Here is a 17793-nt window from a genome sequence, read left to right on the forward strand (position 1 = left end):
TCTGGTCAGCTGGCCTTTTCACATGGTAAAAAAAAGAAAACCATGGGATTTAGGTTGGGGACTTATAAAATTGGACTGTGTGGCTATCTTTAGGATGGATCCAAAGAAAACATGGTATAGGGTAAAATTATAGGAAGTTGAAAGTCTATATCTGGATTTCACTATGGAGAATGATAGAGTTAAACGACACAGATTTGTAAGTGGCTAAACTGAAGCATGGAGAGATGGACTAAAGCACGTATCTCTTTAGGACTTTTTAGTGATCTAAGAAAGCCTTTTTTTCCAGTCCTGTTAGGTGGAGCATTTCTTCTAATGCCTCAGGCAATGATCTAGGCAGGCTAGCCTGAAAAACCAGGGATGGGAATGCAGTTTTTTGCTCAAAGTCAAGCTAAACTGCAGTCCTCTGAGGATATGTTTCCCTGATCCTGTAAAACACAGCCATGGATACAAACAATCTGGTAAAACTATTTTTAATGTCCTGTATCCTTCATTCTTCCGGACACTGTGTTCAGGGCACCTATGTGCCTCAACCTCCCTCTACTCTCCCGAAGGTGGGCTGGACTCTCAGATGAGTAAACAACTTCTGTCCCTCAACAGCTCCCAGCCTGGCTGAGGCATTCAAGCTCGGGTTGCAGCTTCAGCAGCAGTACAAGGAGAATGGAGGGATGGTAAGGGTAGAGCAGAAAGGGGCTGCAGTGGCATGGAGTGCCACAGCAGGCGGGAGAAGCGGGTGGGCTGGCAGGGGCAGCTGGAGGTGGGAAAGGAGGAAGGGGCAGGCCGCAGCCCAGGCAGGCTAGCCAGCTGCGTTCAGGGCACAGGGGCTCCCGTGGAGGTGCTTCTCCAGGGTAGAGAGCGAGCTGTGGTAGAGAGATGGGACATGGCTGTGGGAGGATGGAGACACGGGAACAGTGCCATGTCTTCTGCGTCCTCCCCAGCCCCTCCATGAGAGCTAAGGAAAGCCAAGCCGTTAACAGCCACTTGCAATCCCGACAGCGGCCGTTGGGGGCAGCCCCGCCCGACCAGCAGAGGGCGCGCGCGCTCAGCCCTCCCCTCCCCGTCCAGTCGGCCGGCCGGCGCGGCCCCGGCAGCGGGTGTGGGGGCGGCTCCGCGCCTGCGTGGCTCGGCCGGGCGGGGCCTGGCGGCAGGCGCTGGGAGCGAGCGAGGGGGCAGGGCCGGGCCGGGCTTGGCGGCGGCTGCGCAGCTCTGCGGGGGCTGTGGCCGGGTGGCTCCGCGGGGAGACGCCGTGGGGTGCGGGTGACCGTGACTTCGACTCGGTGGTTGGGCCGGAGCGTGTCAGCGGCGGCGAGGGAAGAACGGTGAGCGCAGCCCCCGTTCCCGCGCCCGGCTTGCGAGCAACAGGTCTCGCCGCGGAGCCACCAGTCTCCGCTCGCCGGGGAGCCTCCCCCGCGGCCGCGGCTCCGGCATAGGCCTGGGGGCGGTGGGGCCGAACGGGGCGGTGGGGCCGGACCAAGCTTGGCGACTTTTGGAGGACCGCGTCCGTCCCCGCGCCCCGTCGGGCGATGGCCCGGGCTGTTGCCCCGGTCGCGGAGTACGGCCGGGAGGGGCGGCCCTGGCCGCTGCGGCTACAGGTGCCTGCGCCGCGGGGCGCCCGGAGCCGGCGCCGCAGCCGGGAGCGTGGGGAGCGGGCGGCGGGGTCGCCCAGCCGGCCTCCTGAGGGCTGCTCCTGCGGCTCCCCTCCCTCCGGGGTGCCTCCCGGGCAGGCGCTGCGAGTTTAGGCCCAGAAGTTGTAAGAAAACCCTCCCGTACTTGGCTGTGCGCTTTCTCTGCCTGATTCTGGGGGGTTTAATAGGGGGAGAAACTTGAGGCTTCCCCGCCTCTGCGCTTCTGGTCTGCAGTTCTGTGTTTGAAATGGTGCCTCTGTAAAGAGATCGTTCCGTATTGATTTATGAAGCTTTGCAGGGCTAAGTTGGTTGAATATGAGCGACTTTCAGTGTGTTTTTATAGTCAGCGATAGTTAACGCACGTACTGGCTCTGAACTAGTTTGTTTTCGGAAAGCCTGTCCCGATAATGTGCTTTCCGAACTGAGGGACCGAGGCTGTATTGTGGTACTGTACAGGCAAGCAACAAAGAACGCTGAACTTCCTAAGACAGAGTGCACGAGAAAATTAAATCAACTTGTATTTGACTTTTTTGAAAAACATCGATATAAAAAAAACCAAAAACCCAAATTCTCTAAACTAATAATATTCTTAGATGTCTCCTGTGGGGCAGATCCCTGAAAAACAACTTAGTGAGGAATATTAAAGGGGTAAATGTCAGCTAGTGCTGTGAAGGTTTCTTTTAAAAGATAATTCTTAAAGCCTCTATAATGGAATTGTTTGGGCATAAACTAGGTCCATAGGTCACTGACAGCCAAAATACTTGGATTCTAGGTAAGTGATGAGATATCGATGACTGCAATTAGACTTCTAAGTGACTGGTGATAGTCTTTTTCTAATTGGCTGTTGCTTCAGCGCACAGCTTCATATGCCTTAAAGGGACCTGTCTGTCTTTTTGGAGGATTGAGGTGTTTTTCCTCAATTCATCAAAAATAGGGTATCTTTAAATTACCTTTAAGTAGGCATCTGAGCCTGCAATCTTTTGTTTTTAATCTGTCCTCTGAATTTTCACAAACAATACGTCTTTTTTTCTTATAGTCATCTTAGAGCTGTTATTGCAAACACTTTAGAGTCTGGCTGTTCTGTACACATGTGAACAGTTTTCCAATGTGCTGTGATCCAAAGAGTTCAATATTTAACATGTTAAAAGCTTAACTAGTAGTTAGTATTGTAGATGGCTTAACAAGGCATCAAATATTTATATTGCAGTACTTCATGAAGCAGCATACTAGAATGTTAAATTTAATTAATGTTACTGTTAATAAAGTAATACCACGTTAAATGTTAATACATGATCGCTTAACTCTTTTCAAAGTAGTTCTTTCAGATTTTTACATCCTTCCAATGTGTGTCATGTTGCCTTGCAATATTTAGAATACCAGTAGATGGTACTTTTTGCTATGTAGAATTAGATGATGGTAAAGATGATAGTTTTACTTAGTTTTTATTAAATTTCCTTTCAAAAGATCTGAACTTACTGAGAAATGTAAATAAAAATATTTCTTCACTAGACTGATTTAGCCACCTTAGGAATCTGCAGGAGTTACTCAGGCCATTGAGGGGGATTGGGCATCTCTCATTACCACAGCAATATGTGATGCAAAGTAGTAAAAATGCAGTGTAGAGGTTAGCATTCATACCGAGGGTTATGGACACAGAAAGCTTAATGTAGTCTGAAGTTCATATGTGACGATATATTTTCCCACATAAATAATTTTATTTTCGTAACACTTCCATTTGCTGCTTTTAATTTAAAGCTCTTGCTCTAGTTTGACGTTGCAGGCTTTAAAAAAAATCCTGTGGCATTTTTAGGTGCAAATTCTGTTATGATGTCTCCTCAAAGACTGGATCTTAACATCAAATGCTAACAGTTGTAACTACCTGTTTTGGCTACTCATTTTTTTTCCAGTCTGCAGTTTTGATTAAGTGCATTCCTGTTAGTGTTAGGCTTTTAGAACATTGAAGGCTAAGATTTCAAACAGCTACTTCTTAGATAACAGGATTTGTATTTGTATTCGTATGTCATGTTTAAAATTCTTAAATGTTCTAGCAACTGGATTTTTTTTTCCCAAGTACTTACTGTGACAGGTAGCGTTGCAGAAAGGCTTGATATTACTGTATTTGGAACATTAGAGTAACTACTACTTTGGTCATTCATCAGAAAACCTCAAGACTTTTTGTAAATATTCAATACTGCTGTATTGTTTTCCTTTTAGTAATGGACAAAGAGAGGCATTTGTATATTTGAAAAGGTTTGGTGTGTCTGTGATGGAAAACTCATTTGGTTGAAACAGTTTATACTGTGCTTTAAAATCTCATGCTGGCAAAATTATTTTTCTAATATAATTATCTACTTCGGAGCTTTCTTCAGTACAGCAATTCTGACAAAAATTTTATATACTCTTCCTTCTTTCTGCATTCCTAATATAGCTATATGACAAAATGTTTTAAGTATAGTTTGGACTAAAGTATGAAGCAGAACTCTAAACAAAAAGAAGAAATTATAACTACGTAGGTAGTTTATATGCCAGGCTATTTTAATGTAACTTTTGGATTGGTGTTTTGTTGTTGGCTTTCTGGGTTTTGGGTTTTTTTAACCGGAGGTGATAAACTGTGTGTGTCTGTTGGTAAAGATTTGTTTTATACTGCAAGAGTGTCTAATTGCATACTAATACATAGCTGTGTGGGAAGAAGAAAATGCTGTAACTCTCAAAGCTTGCATCAGTTAAATTAGAAAGCAAACGGAGATACCATTAGTAATGCACAGTTGTACAAGGAATGCTTCTCTCCTGTGAAGCAGGAAACACAGAAAGACCTAATCTTCCACACTTCTTTTTTGGCAGAAAAAGGATGTGATGTTGCATTTCTTTACGGATAGGTAAACGATTTGAGTACCTGCCTAGTATGTTGAGATTTGGGTTCGAATCCCTCTGCTTTTTGGGGGGAACTTGAAACTCATGTCAGTCAGTTCCCAAAGGGAATGCCTTAACTGCCAGGCCACTGGGTGTTTGGGTGTGAGGTGCTTCCAGACACCAGCCAGTTTCATTCTAGAGTAATATCCACTTGGGAAGGGAGTGAATGGAGTAATGTAGCCCAGGGATGGGCTGGCAAGAAGCATGATCAAGTACAAATTGATTTGAACCCAGGTCTCCTTGTTGCAGGCCAAGTGTTGAAAGAGTAGGTGAAAGGGATTTTTTTTTTTCTTTCCTAGTGCGGTGTGATATTCTGGAGACTTAAACCTCAGATCTTTATGTTTATTCTTGGCTGGCTTGGCCAATTCCCACTCATGTTGAGTATTAGGCACCTGAACAGCATCTCTAAATGTGCCCTTTTCATTGCAGAGCAGAGCTTGGTCGCTTATATGTGGGTTGTGGAGTCTAATAGGTGGCATGGTATTTAGATTATCTTGTGGATCTAATTCTGCTTTTTTATAAGATGCCAGATAATTAGATACAAAAAGTGTAATTGTTTCAACATACCTATAATTATGATCTGCTCTATAAAGATGACCTTAATGCCCTGTGTTTCCCTAAGTAATTTGCCTGTTGCATCGTATATCTGTTCTGGTTGGCCATAATTGTCTTCTAAAGAAAAATAACAAGTAAGAAATAGTTAATGTGAGTTTTACATTTTTAATACTTGATTTTGCTTCTAGTCTTTCGTTTTTAAAATTTCTTCCCTAGGATTAGAGAAAAAGCTTGATGGTTGATACATGTGACAGTGCAGCTCAGGGTTGTTAATCACAAACTTAAATATCAGAATTTGCTATACTTATCAGCATAAAAATAAACTCCTCATCTCCTGCAAAGTTCTAACAAAAGAATAGATGATAGAAGAGATAGAAGAATCTGGAAAAAGATAGCTCTTAAGAAAAATAAGATAGAAACCAAACCATAACCAAACCCATTCTTGCCTTGCATTGGGATTCATCTTCTGGGGAAACTGTTGGAAGGTTGTACTGGGTTATTTGACCATAACAGTTGATTCAGAAGACTCTCAAATGTGTATTTTTGGGTTTGATTTTTGTTGTGATATTTTTTTTTTTTAATGGGAGTGGGGAGGAGGCAGTTTAGAACCAGGAACGTTTTCTAGTAAGGATATACTAAGTGATTGGACAGTTAAGCAGTCCTTTACAAAAAGTATTAGGAGTACTCAAGTATGGTAATAGTATGTTAGCATCTAAAGCACATACCTGTGTGTTACATGAGTAGTCGGTGTGAGTTGTCTTACTTTCATTGTGTGAAGCTGTTCAGTGGTATCTTCAAGCTCTCTGGAAAGTGGAATTCAATGAAACTAAAAACTTAAAACCCTTTGATAACCGGGAAGTGCCAGTGCAGCCTCAGCAGCTGCTCTTTGACCTGGCAAAGGTGCTGGGAGGTGGCTGTATGCATTTCGATTCTGTTTCCAAGGATAAGTGTATATCCTTAAAATCAGGAAGGAGGGGCTGGAAAAAGTATCCATTTAAGTACCAGTAGCATTGAATGGAGTTCTAACTATAAACTTGTGTGATCAAAGGAGGACAATGTATGCTGGTGCCTAAGAGAGTCATTTCTCATTTCAACAGTATATTATAAAGATTGCCAGTGATATGTATGTGAACTGTTGTTAGCAGTATGATGGCATAGGAGGCACTTGCCTTTAATGAGGTGTATATGAAAGAGTAATGAAACTTAAAAAGTTCACCTTGTTCAAGGCTGAAGGCAGGTAAAATATAACTGGTATGATTCCGTGATAAAAAAACACTATTGAGAGAAATTACATTACTTTTGATGTTTCCCATCACTTGTCTGTTTTCACCGGAGCCAAATCTTCATCTTGGTTTGCATGGCAGAGAGATCAGCAGAGTCGGCTCTCATCTGAATATTCAAGTGTTAAACCCAAGCGTTCTTTTAACTAGGATGCTTTTCATAGTTGAGGTCAATGAAGGTAGTATGCTTAGGTAACCTGTTCTCTATTAATCACTTATTTAGAAGCTGGTCTTCAGTGTGGCTGAGGATAAATCTAGGGAGGGAAGCATGTTTTTCTGTATGGTGGTTGTGGTACTGAGTTAAATTCTTCAGCACAGCAGATATCATGACAACATTTTCTATAGAATGTGATATCTCTGTGCATAAAGCTAAGGCTTGACCTTAATATCGAGTCATGTGGTGTCCCTGCATTGTTGTGGTTGAGAACCAGTGGTCAGCCTCATTTGTCTTGTTTTATCAAATTGCCATTGACTTGTCAGGTACTGTTAATGAGACTTGAGATAGATTAATCATGTATTAATGCATTGCACCTTGGCTAAGAAAATTAAAGTTGCTTTTGTAGAAAAACTGTGTTACAGATAACTGCATTGTGCACTGCAGAAATGACCTGCGTGTCTTGTATTGGCTAAGAGAACGTGTTGCTAATTCCACGACTATGTCCTGTTTTCTAAATGTTCTCTCATCTCTGAAGGTAAAGCTTATGCTTTTGGGTTAAGCATCCAGACATTTCACACAGATGAGTTTGGATTGTGTTGGTTTGTATTATATTGATTGTACTTCTTATGTATGTATATCCTTGTTTTCAGAGAGCAAACCTCTTCTTCCTGGTGGCTGAAAGGGCGTATGATGTCAGCAGACCCTTAGTGCTGTGTTAGTAGGAGAACGTAGCATTAGTGGACATCACGTGCTTTCTGCAGAATCAGTTCCTGTAGGATCAAGCGGTGGTGGAATTGCTTAGTGCCACTATGAAGTGGCATTTGCATTTTGTTTGAACAGTATTACAAGTTCTGAAATGCAGGAGAGAAGGGAAGTGAGTTGAAATTGAACTGAATATATGTATTTAAAGGTGATGATTGTTGTTGTAGGATAACTAAAACCAACATAAAGCAAGCTCTTACCATTCCATTTAATTTTTTTCAAGATGTGTTCTAAATTAGTAACCTAATTACTCACAGGGAGGAATTAGCACAGTGTCTTAGACTAAAGTGAGGTAAAAGCTGATCAGCTCAGCATTGTCTTGTTGGGCTAAGTAACTTATGAGCCCAGTGGTATTTGTTTTGATTTTGACCAATGGAATGTCTGTTTCACATCTTTATTTTTTTAACACAGCACTAAAAATCTGTTTGAGCCTAAGTTCTTGTTAGATTTCTAAACTTTTTCTACTTAATTATTGCTTTGATTCTTGCCTGTTCATAGAATATTCCATCGTGTGTGTGTGTGTTGTGATCTTCTCTCAAGACTCTTCATCAACCACTTCCTGACAAAGCATGTTGCTTCAAGCCAATATAATGAGGGCTGGCTACAACTCTGAAGAGGCTAGTTACTTGGCTTTTCTCCTCCTGGAAAGAGGAAGAAAGTGGCAATCTGAGGATTCTGCAGAGCGAGGTAGACGCTTTTCTACCTTTTAGCCTACTTAAATGTCTTCTTTCTTCATTGGCTTATCAGGCAAGATGAAAAGATTAAGGACTGAAAGTGTATCTGGAGGAAAGCTAGAAATCCAAAAAGTAAATGTCACTTGTTCTTCCTCCCAGAAGAAGAATTCCTGAGGATGGTTTTAAGATAACAGAATAGGTGAAAAGCTATTCAAGACTGGCTATTTTGACATATTTTGTAGATCATTACTTTCTTTAAGCTTTTGCCAGTTTTTAAGTAAGGAGAGGTCAAAACGAAGTGCAACAAAGAGCTATTTCTTCTTGGCTGAAAAATAGAACTCTGCAACTGATTGTCTGATGTTTTGAAGCAGCAGTTAAGAGTTATTTTGGCTTATTGCTTAGAAAGTAATGTTTAGGTTGAACTACTTCTTTTTTAATATCAATGTCTTGTTTAGACTAATAAGCTTATAGCTATTAGGGAGTAGTCATATGATCAATTTTGAATGGTCATGATATATTGTTTTTGCTTAGATCTTTCCTGGTTTAGTACAGACTTCTTACATTTTTGCCACTGCTTTTTTTGGCAACTTTTCTGTTGCTCGTTTTCTTGCATTCTTTCCTTTTGCAGACCTTCAAACATGAGTCTTTCTCAGACTTGAGTCTCTCAATGGACAACATTGGGTTGTGGAGGCGACCAATATCAGCATGTTCGAAAAAGGGGTTATACAGATTCCCGGACAGCAGATCCATTGACAGATACATTTAATGGTTCATAATTGAATAGTCAGGGATTACCATCTGATGTTTTTCAGCAACCGAATTTGTGGGTGCACAAGTTATCCTTAAGTTATCTTTTTTGGTGCTGTGTTGATGGCTCAATTTTGATCGGTGGACAATGAGTAAAGCTAGGTGGGGCCCACTGTTATAAATGCATCTGCATGATGCTGACTTGGAATTTATATTGTGTACTTGTTTGGAAAAGTAAAGGAATCTTAGAAGCTAAAAAACTCCATTAAAGGTGGCTGAGAGGGGGCAATCTGCAGAAGTGAACAGTTAGGCCTGCTTATTATGCACAAGGTCTTTTTGAAGCCTTGAGTGTCACTTCTATGGCTCATCAGTGGTTGATTTTAATTTATAAACCTTATATGAAGTGTTGTATGTGTTTAATCCTAATAAAAAGTACTAGGGTGATAATTACACAGTACAAATTTCAAGAGTTTTACTTCGTAGGTTGTATAAAATCTTAATAGGTTGTATAAAATCTGAAATACCACTTCTGTAGTAGTAAAGTATTAAATATTTGCATATATGTTTTTTCAAAATTTAACAACTTGTGTTTCAAACTTGAATTTATATATACTTCATCCCCTAAGCCAGTTTCTGACTTCTGTTGGTGAGAACTTCATACAGTTTCTCCTTCTGTCAATATTTTTAAAGTCTTTTCTATACAAATATTTAATGAACGCAGCTGCATACCTAAGCAGCTGGGTAGTAAATGTAGGCTAGTTTGTGTTCCCTCTTAAGTGCGCACTCTTGTCAAATCTTAGAAAGATATTTAATGCTTTTCTTCTGGTATTACGTGTGTTAGTGCTGCTTATAACTTCTGTAGTTGGGACTTCCTGTGATAATTAAAATTCCATGCAAAACCTCAGATCTTGATTTCTTAAAGCTAATTTGAATTTGAGTATTCAGCCTGTAAGATATGTAATATGACCAGTCAGTGCCTGTGAACCTTAATTACTAATTGTTTAACAGTTTAAATTGTGCTTTTTGACACTTTTTGGCAAGAGTGTGTTGGTTTTATTCTTGGATGGATTTGTGACAAGTGGCACATCTGATTCTGGCTACTTTAGAAGAAAGTTAGATTGCAACTATAGCTCTGGGAAATCTTGCCAGATTTGGTGATGTCAGGTTTTTACCTTTCCCTGCTTACTCCTCTGCTCTAGTTCATCATTTGCAGAATTAACAGAAGTGCTTGTTCCTTGGTCATTTTGGTTCATAGTGTAATACCTGAGGGAGAGGATCCAAACTAAGATGCTAGTCCTAGCACTGAAGTGGCTGAGGTGTCAGCACATGTTGCCTTCTGCCAACTCTGCTTTTGGGATCAGTGACTTCTGACAGGAGCAGAGTCTACAGCTGAGGATAGTAACTTAATCTGCTACAACAAGATTTGCTAGAGCTTGTCTATCAATTTCTTAAAGCTTCATGTCTCTTCAGCTCAGCCTCTTATGCAGCTTTATTTTCTTCTTTATTTGAAAAAATAACATAAGGAGAAATAATAATTGGCCTTATTCTGTGATGTCTTTGCAACAAATTTCATGTCAAACTTCTGACTTGTACTTTGAGAAATTCATGAACAATCAAGCATATTATTGCTGACCATTACACCATTGCAGGTATCAAGGGTTCATGTGTCATCATACTAGTATATTCTTACAGGTAGCTTTCTGAAATTTTTTATTTAGGAGGTAAAATTTGCACTGACTTTGATTTCCAGACCTGCAGTGTAGAGCCATCCAGAAATGCACTGCATCAATTCAATATACACAACCATAGGATGTCCAGAACCCAAAGCAAAATAGTCGTTCGTAAAAAATGGTAAGACCTATTACTCAAAGTAAGACTCTGAAATAATGTCCATGGGAGCTGTTTGAATGGGTACTTGAAATTTAGAGGAATAAGAAAGCATTAGAAGTATGTTTCCAAGTTAAGCTTGTTAAAACTTAAAGTTCTCTAATAAATACCCCTTGTTTGTATTGAGAATTCCAGAACTGGTGTTGAAAGAATATAGGTGCATACTTAGAATGATTTGAGTTAGTAGAGCATGAAGATACTCATAAATATCATTGACCTCAAATAATAGATTCTGATTTCAACACTTAATTTGTTAGGTGATTTTTTAAAATTTTTTTTCCCCTGGAACTCAGCGTATTTTTAATCTGTGAATGTTGACTAAATATCTGGAGATAGTTATATCTCTTCTCATATATGTAGAGTTCATCAAGAACACAAAGGTTATGAATGCTGATTCTGTTGGATCTTCTTCTCCAGATAAATCTGAGTAAATATTTTTCTCTTTTAATAGAAAATGTCATCTGGTGTCAGGTTGAAAATACATCCCAGATAGATAAGTATCTTCCAACCAATTGGTCAATTGGAAAAGGGCTTGTGAAGCTTTTGGTTCATGTTCCAAAGCTCCTGCAAGTGGTAGATGAAGTCTGACCACCTGTGGGATACCTAGAAGTTTCCAAACTGTGGGATACCTAAACCTTCCTAGTTATGCTCTGTTATTTCCTCTCTCCAAAAATAAATTTTGTTACTGCAGGCATTGTAGCCTTGGTAGTGCTGGAGCACAGTTCTCTGCCTGCATTGCTGAGATGATTTGCAGTCTCTGGGGACCAGTGAACTACAACTCCTTTTAAATGCTTTCTTTAAATTGAGTGGAATAAAACGATTTTATTTAACAAAGTGCCTCTGGTAAACAGATATGTCAGAAGACAAAATGGTTGCTTTGATTTCAAAAGTTGTAAAATTCTGCAGCTTTAAAGCTGGAAAATTGAATGCATTATTGTAAGTATTTGGGTTCCTGGGTAATTAGTCTGTTGTTTCCACCAACAATCACTGCTGCATTGATGATTTTCAAATGGATTTGAAATTTGACCTAAATTGCATTGTAATAATTCAGTTTGAAGTGACAAAACAGAGATAATGGACAACAGATAATCTACATCCCAGAACTTGTTTCTGTTTCCTAAGTAGCTGATGGTAAAAATTAATGATAAAAAAATTTTAAATCTCCATCAAAACTCAGATAAAATCAGATATACCTGCTTTGATTTGCCTCGCTATCACAGTTGGTTGATTTGGGCACTAACGATTGAACCCAGTGACCAGACTTGCTAGTTCATTGCTCTGAGTAATTGGCATGTGGACAGTGTTGCAGCTTTTGTTCTGGAGGTCAGTATTTCTTTGACATTATTTGAAAAAGTGGTGGCTGTTTTATATGTTCAGGTTCCAAACAAAATGGTAAAGTCACTGTAGTGTTCCTCGCTTGTTCAGGAAAAGCGTCTGTGGGTTTTTTGGTTGTTTTGTTGGGTGTTTCTTTTATCCTTTAATGAAAAAAAAACCTCAGTGTTAAATGCTTCCCTAGGGCAAGAACCTATATTCTCACTCTGTAAAATTAGAAAGCGTAATCTTGGAAACTTGCTGCTTTTAATTTTTTCCCCCCTTGCTATCATCACACAGTACATGTAACAAGTGCTCAGAGGAGTGGTGGAAAAGTAAGTAGTGTGTGGAGCTGCTAATGAAAATCCTCTGTCTGCGAGGCATTAGTACAATCATTAGAGGAGCTGCTTTCGAGTAAGGTACCTGCTGGGTTAGAAGTTGGGCTAAGCTGTTGGGCTTTTTAGGAAACTAATACTGCTTCGTATCTCTGGTACCCCCTTTTGATCTCAAGTTTAGAGGGACTCTAAGCCACGAAGACTTGCTTTTGTACATCTGGCAAATGGAAAATAGAGAACTGCAACATCTGTTGTTACTTTTTGAACTTTCTTACTATAACAAAATTAGAATATTTCTGAAACTGATTTTACTGGCCTGGAATGTGAATTCAAGGCCTGAATTTCAATTCTCAGTTAAAATTCTGTGTTAATAGTATTTTCAGTCTACCTAACTTTGCCTGAAAGACCGTATGAAATGGCTTCAGAATTAGACTATATGGCAACTGTAGGAGAAACAGTTACATGTTCTAGTGAGTGAAAAGAATTTAAGATTGATGCCCAGACAGTAGCCTACCACCTGGCCAGGACCCTGCAGAGCCATACTGCGGGATGTGCTGGAGTGTCACAGAGGGAGCAATCTGCTGTCTGAGAGCCCTGTTCTCTTTACTTGTGATTAAAATGCAAGTGTCTGAGCTAATAAGTCATCAAGAACTTGGAGAGCCTGGTTAGCATAGCACAGACAGAAATTAAATTCAGCATGGCTTATTAATTTCAGGCCACTGCCAGTTGTGCTGGCCACAGGGACTTCACAGTGTCACTTGATGTTTTGTTTTTGGTGGTTGTCCTCTGTCTTGTCCTCTAAACTCATATCTGCAGGCTTTGCCATTATTCAAAGTTTACTGGTCTCTTACTGCTCACTGGGAATGTTGACTAAATATTTTATTGCAGATTTAAAATGTATTTTGTTTCAGCTATTATACTGAATGGTACTTTGAGAATTATGCTAGAAAACTGGTTTTAATTGACCTGTTTTTATGTCAGGTCTCTTGATTATACTCACTTGGTTGATCCTGTGGTGAAAAAAAATTACTGGTTGAAAAAAAATCAAGACAGGCTGAGGTCCTGACACCCCTCCCCTTGAGCTGGAGAATGGAGGGAGCCACAGCACTGCCCTAACAATATTATTTAGCTGCTATAGCTGTGTGATGGCTGGACTAAAACTGTATCCTTGGCTTTGGATGTCTTTTTCAGTTTATGCATTTATTTGGATCCTTTTGTGCACTGTCATCTAAAGTCTTAAAGTAATGACTTCTGTGAATAATTTTCTAAGCAAACCAGTTTTTTGCTCTTTTTTGTTGAATAGCCGATTGTTCTTTTAATTAAAAATACGTGATTTAACTTCTGTAGGCTGTTCCTTATCTGTACATCCTTTTGTGTATTTCCTTTGTTTCATGTGTAAACCTTGTTCTGTCTAATTTACACTATTGATCTTTAGACTTTTCTGGTTCTCAAGAAAATGAGCAAAACCTATTTTGGGTGAAGGTGTGCATTGTTTCTTTGCACAAGAGAAAGCTGAAGCTCCCTAACTTCTGTAAATTGTTGATTGATTTATCTTGCTAGAGACTAGTCTAGCTTCATCTTTAGAAGAAAGGATCAAGTATTTTCCTCATAATGGGACCTAATATATTTGAAAAAATGCCACTAATAACAAATACAATAGTCTGCAACAATTCTGGTAGACATGAAGAAAATACTGCTTAAATAGTAGTCTTATTTGCATTGGGTGACATTACTGGATTCTGATCGATTCTGTAGTTCTTATTTTTGCCAGAACCCAGAAGCTCCCATTTGTAAGTGGGACACAAAAATCCTAGTCCTATATCCATGTTTGTGATGCTCTTCTAAATTGAGAAAGTAGAGAGCATTCACTGCCATCTTTATTTTTATCTGACATGCAGGGTAAGTATGTCTCTTAATTTCTCTGTTACCTTTGGGTACTTCTCTGTTCCTGAATCATTTGTTGCTGATCGCACAGCACCATTCTGGAGCGGTTTTGGATTTTATTTGTTCTTTCACTTAAACGCACAAGCACATGAAATTTTCTTGTGCACATTTTGTCTGGTTTTTTTTTTTAGGTATAAACTGGCTCTTCTATACCCAGTAAGAGTTGGTGACAATTTAGCTTTTAAAAATCTGTAACTCATTAAAAATTGCAGTTGTTTTGGTGATGAAAAGAGGCCACTATTTTATATGCAGATGATCTCACATTAGAGGTTTTTGCTACTGAGAATGGGAGGTATCTTTCTCCTGGGTTTGTTTTCTGCCATTTTATTCCACTCAGCTGGCTTCTGGAGAGCTCTAGTGATGCCAAAGCCAATGTAAAATAAGTGAGGAAAGGGTTTGGAATAAGGTGAAGGATGTCTCTGTCTTGCAGAATCATGTCCTAAGCTCAGGTGGGAAGACTGTAACTCAAGCTCATTGAGCAACATGGATATATGTGCGTGTTGAGGCATGGGTGGTGTGTATTGTTGCATCCTGAAGTTTTTCAGCTGTGCTGCTCCAAAGCATTGTGAGTATTTGCTGCTGTGAAATCTTGAAAAAGTATGTTTAGGAAAACTAGTTTTCCCTTTCGGCTGATCAGGTCTTCTCAAATTGCTAGGCAAGAGGAAGACAAAGTATTTTCAAGCTTTGCAGTGATGAAGCACGGACATGTAGTAACTGGAGTTCTTGCTGCCTGTCACATGGTAGAGATGTGTATGGTTAGGGTCCAGATGAAGTTTCTCAACTGAAACCCCTTCTGTAAGCCTGTTTCTTAGGGTGACTGCAGTGAAGATGTGTGTTGTGCTCTTGTTATGGCTCTGGTGCTTCACAGTGATATTTGGAGTTTTCTCTGCAAAATTTGCTGCTTTTTCCTGTTGCCTACAAGGTAGATGTGCCAGACTGTATAGCTATAATTTCTACGTACGTAACCTTCTCAGTTTAATTTTCATCACATTTCTTAAACCTGAATCAGAGAAAATAGTCTTTCTTTACATCCCCCTGTCATATAGAGGAAACAGAGTTTATCTCTTCCAGTGGACCACAGCTTTCACTTTTTACTGTTACTGTTGGCTGACCTTTTTGATCTGAAAAACTTTTTGTAAAGACAGCGGCAGCTTCCCAAGCAGTGTATAGAAATGCTGATATTGGCATCGAGCCTTATATCCAGTTATTGCTCTTGCTGTCTGCTCTGTCATCTTAGCCTTGCCCTTTGACACTTGATTCTGCTTTTTATACAAGCAGGGTATTCAGAGTAATTCAACTTTGCTATTCTTTTGATTATTGCTTGAGTAAAAAATTATACTGGTTTCTCCTATTACGAGCTTTTCTCATTATCATTTAGTTCTAGACCCTTTTCCTCCCTTGCATTTTCATTCCCTTCTCTGGCTTTTCTCAGGGAAAACCAAGATCTTCCTCACTAGCATTCGTACTGTAAGCAACTTCTGGTGTAAGCAATTGAAGTCTTGACACTTGGTTTTGCAATAGGGCAAGGCTGCCAGTTTTGGGGTAAAAGTGCTGAGAATATTTTAAACTGTCCTGACTGCATTATTGATGGTGAATGCCAGTATTTGTGGCACAGTTCAGTTATCAATTTTGCTTGGGATAACTTCATAATTGTAATGCTTTGCTGGAATGCTTCAATATCAGAGTGATACTGGTGCAGTCCTGTACATAAGACTGATGTTAGATTACTGATTTGTCTCCACCTCTTGAGAGGAAAACACCTGTCTGTGTGGGTTTTGCGTGCAAGGACAGCATCCAGGATCATCGTTTTGCTGAAGGAATTACAAAGTAATACTTTGACTCAAAAGTTCATATTTTTACAGTTATGTAAATGTGAATTTAAGAAGTACCGTATGCCCAGAGTGTTATGGTTCCAAAGGATTAGTTTAGTAAAACCTGTTAAAGGCTAATTTACTGAAGGCTTTATTCTTTAACCCAAAGTAGAACTGCCAAATATACAGCTTACATTCTTAGATAAGCTTAATTATGGGAAATTTGACTCTAGGGTTTTGAATTTTAATAGCAGTTTATCTTCAGTTGGATGGCATCAGTGTGTTCTTGTGAAGTTCAGACTTCTAATAGGTTTGTTCCAAAAGAGTCAATGTTATGGTTCTTTTGGAATGAAATGAAACAATGATTACTGAAGACACTGCTACCTAGAGTGGCTATAAATGACACTGTTCAAAGTTTGTTACGAGTTCTTGCTTTCTGATTCGGAAGTAAGATGATGAGTTCTAAATATTGGGACAATAAAGTGTTGTGATGTTTTCTTTAAAGAGGTTTATCAGCTATGTTGGTGTAATGCATGTTTGCATCACTGGTGTGTGGAACTTGTGCAAACTTGGGTATTTGTTTAAGGAGCTGGATGTGTGATTGATTCTTCTAAGTATTGCTCAATAACTTTTTTGAATGTATTCTTCATGCTTAGTGCCCTTTTATATAATACCAATACAATTTACTTCACTGAGGGGTGAAATGCAAAGATATCCTGCATTCAGCAGTTGAAGGTGTTCTTCCTCTCTTCCTGTTTCCCATTACGAAATGTCTGAATTGCTGAGATCTGTCATCAGCACCAGGAGGAAAACTTTGTCTGTTGTAGAGATGTTTCATTATCTTGCATCCATTAGATTTTGATTTGACTTAATTATACACAGTCATTTCAGGCAGAAGTGATATCCAAATATCTTATCTCTTTTCTACTTTTCTGTTGAGAAGCTTGTTTCAGGTTTTATAACAGTAAAAAATACACATGAAAGGTAAATTGGGACAATGTAGTGAATTTTGAACTTGTACAGAAAACTAGGAAGTCTGGCTGTTCCTGGATTGTGTTTTCCATTTTTTTTTTGCTGTTACAATTTTCATTATTGTAGTGGGTAGTAGCAGGTAATATGAGTTTATGGAACTAGTTTTAGTTGTCAGATGCTTCAGAAAGTTCTAATGAAAGGGCAAAATTTATGTTGGGTTTTTTTCTTTTGAAAGAGTAATTGTGTACTTGTTAATACAAGCAAGTATAAAATATAGGTTAACACACTTTTCACTGTTTATCCATTTCATTGGCACAGAATATTCAAGATGATTGAGAATTTTCTTGTATAAGAAGCAAAAATTCAGTATTCAGCTTTCAATTCTCAAATTAGGGGAGGGAAGAAGGCTTTAAAGATGCTACCAAAGAAGGCAAAAGTTGTTTTAAAAGTTTTTAACATTATTATTTGAACAGTCATCTTCAGCTTCATTTGTGTAAGAATTGAGAGGAAATACTTGCTCAAGTTCAAATGCTGGCTTGGAATTTCATTGCACTAAAAGATTCACTCCATGATCTTGGGCAAAGAGAGATTTCTGCTGAATTCCACCTTCCTAGGTGTTGTTCCTTAGCATGATTTGAAAGTTCTGCAGAGGGACTTACATCACTTAGCTTACCGGTGTTTTTCCCTGACTTGTTAATGATGTTTAATATCTTAGTTCAACAGCTGAAGTGATGGCATCGGGTTCTGGACAGGATTATTGCACCGCTACGTAGAAAATAAGTTTGCCTCTCTTTGCACAGAAAGGAGCCTTACATTCCTGTTAGTT

At 39.5% G+C, this 17793-nt stretch overlaps 1 protein-coding gene across 1 annotated transcript in view; it reads left to right on the forward strand.

Annotated features, from left to right (window-relative positions):
* The first annotated feature begins 1170 nt into the window (after window positions 1-1170).
* PALS1 (protein associated with LIN7 1, MAGUK p55 family member) overlaps window positions 1171-17793 on the forward strand; it is a 58196-nt gene continuing 41573 nt past the window's right edge. Inside the window, exon 1 of the mRNA XM_075754179.1 lies at window positions 1171-1316. The gene's annotated coding sequence lies outside the window, so the exon portion shown is untranslated. The remainder of the gene's footprint in view (window positions 1317-17793) is intronic.

This window comes from Balearica regulorum, chromosome 5 (genome assembly GCF_011004875.1).
Source record: "Balearica regulorum gibbericeps isolate bBalReg1 chromosome 5, bBalReg1.pri, whole genome shotgun sequence".
Taxonomy (NCBI): domain Eukaryota; kingdom Metazoa; phylum Chordata; class Aves; order Gruiformes; family Gruidae; genus Balearica; species Balearica regulorum.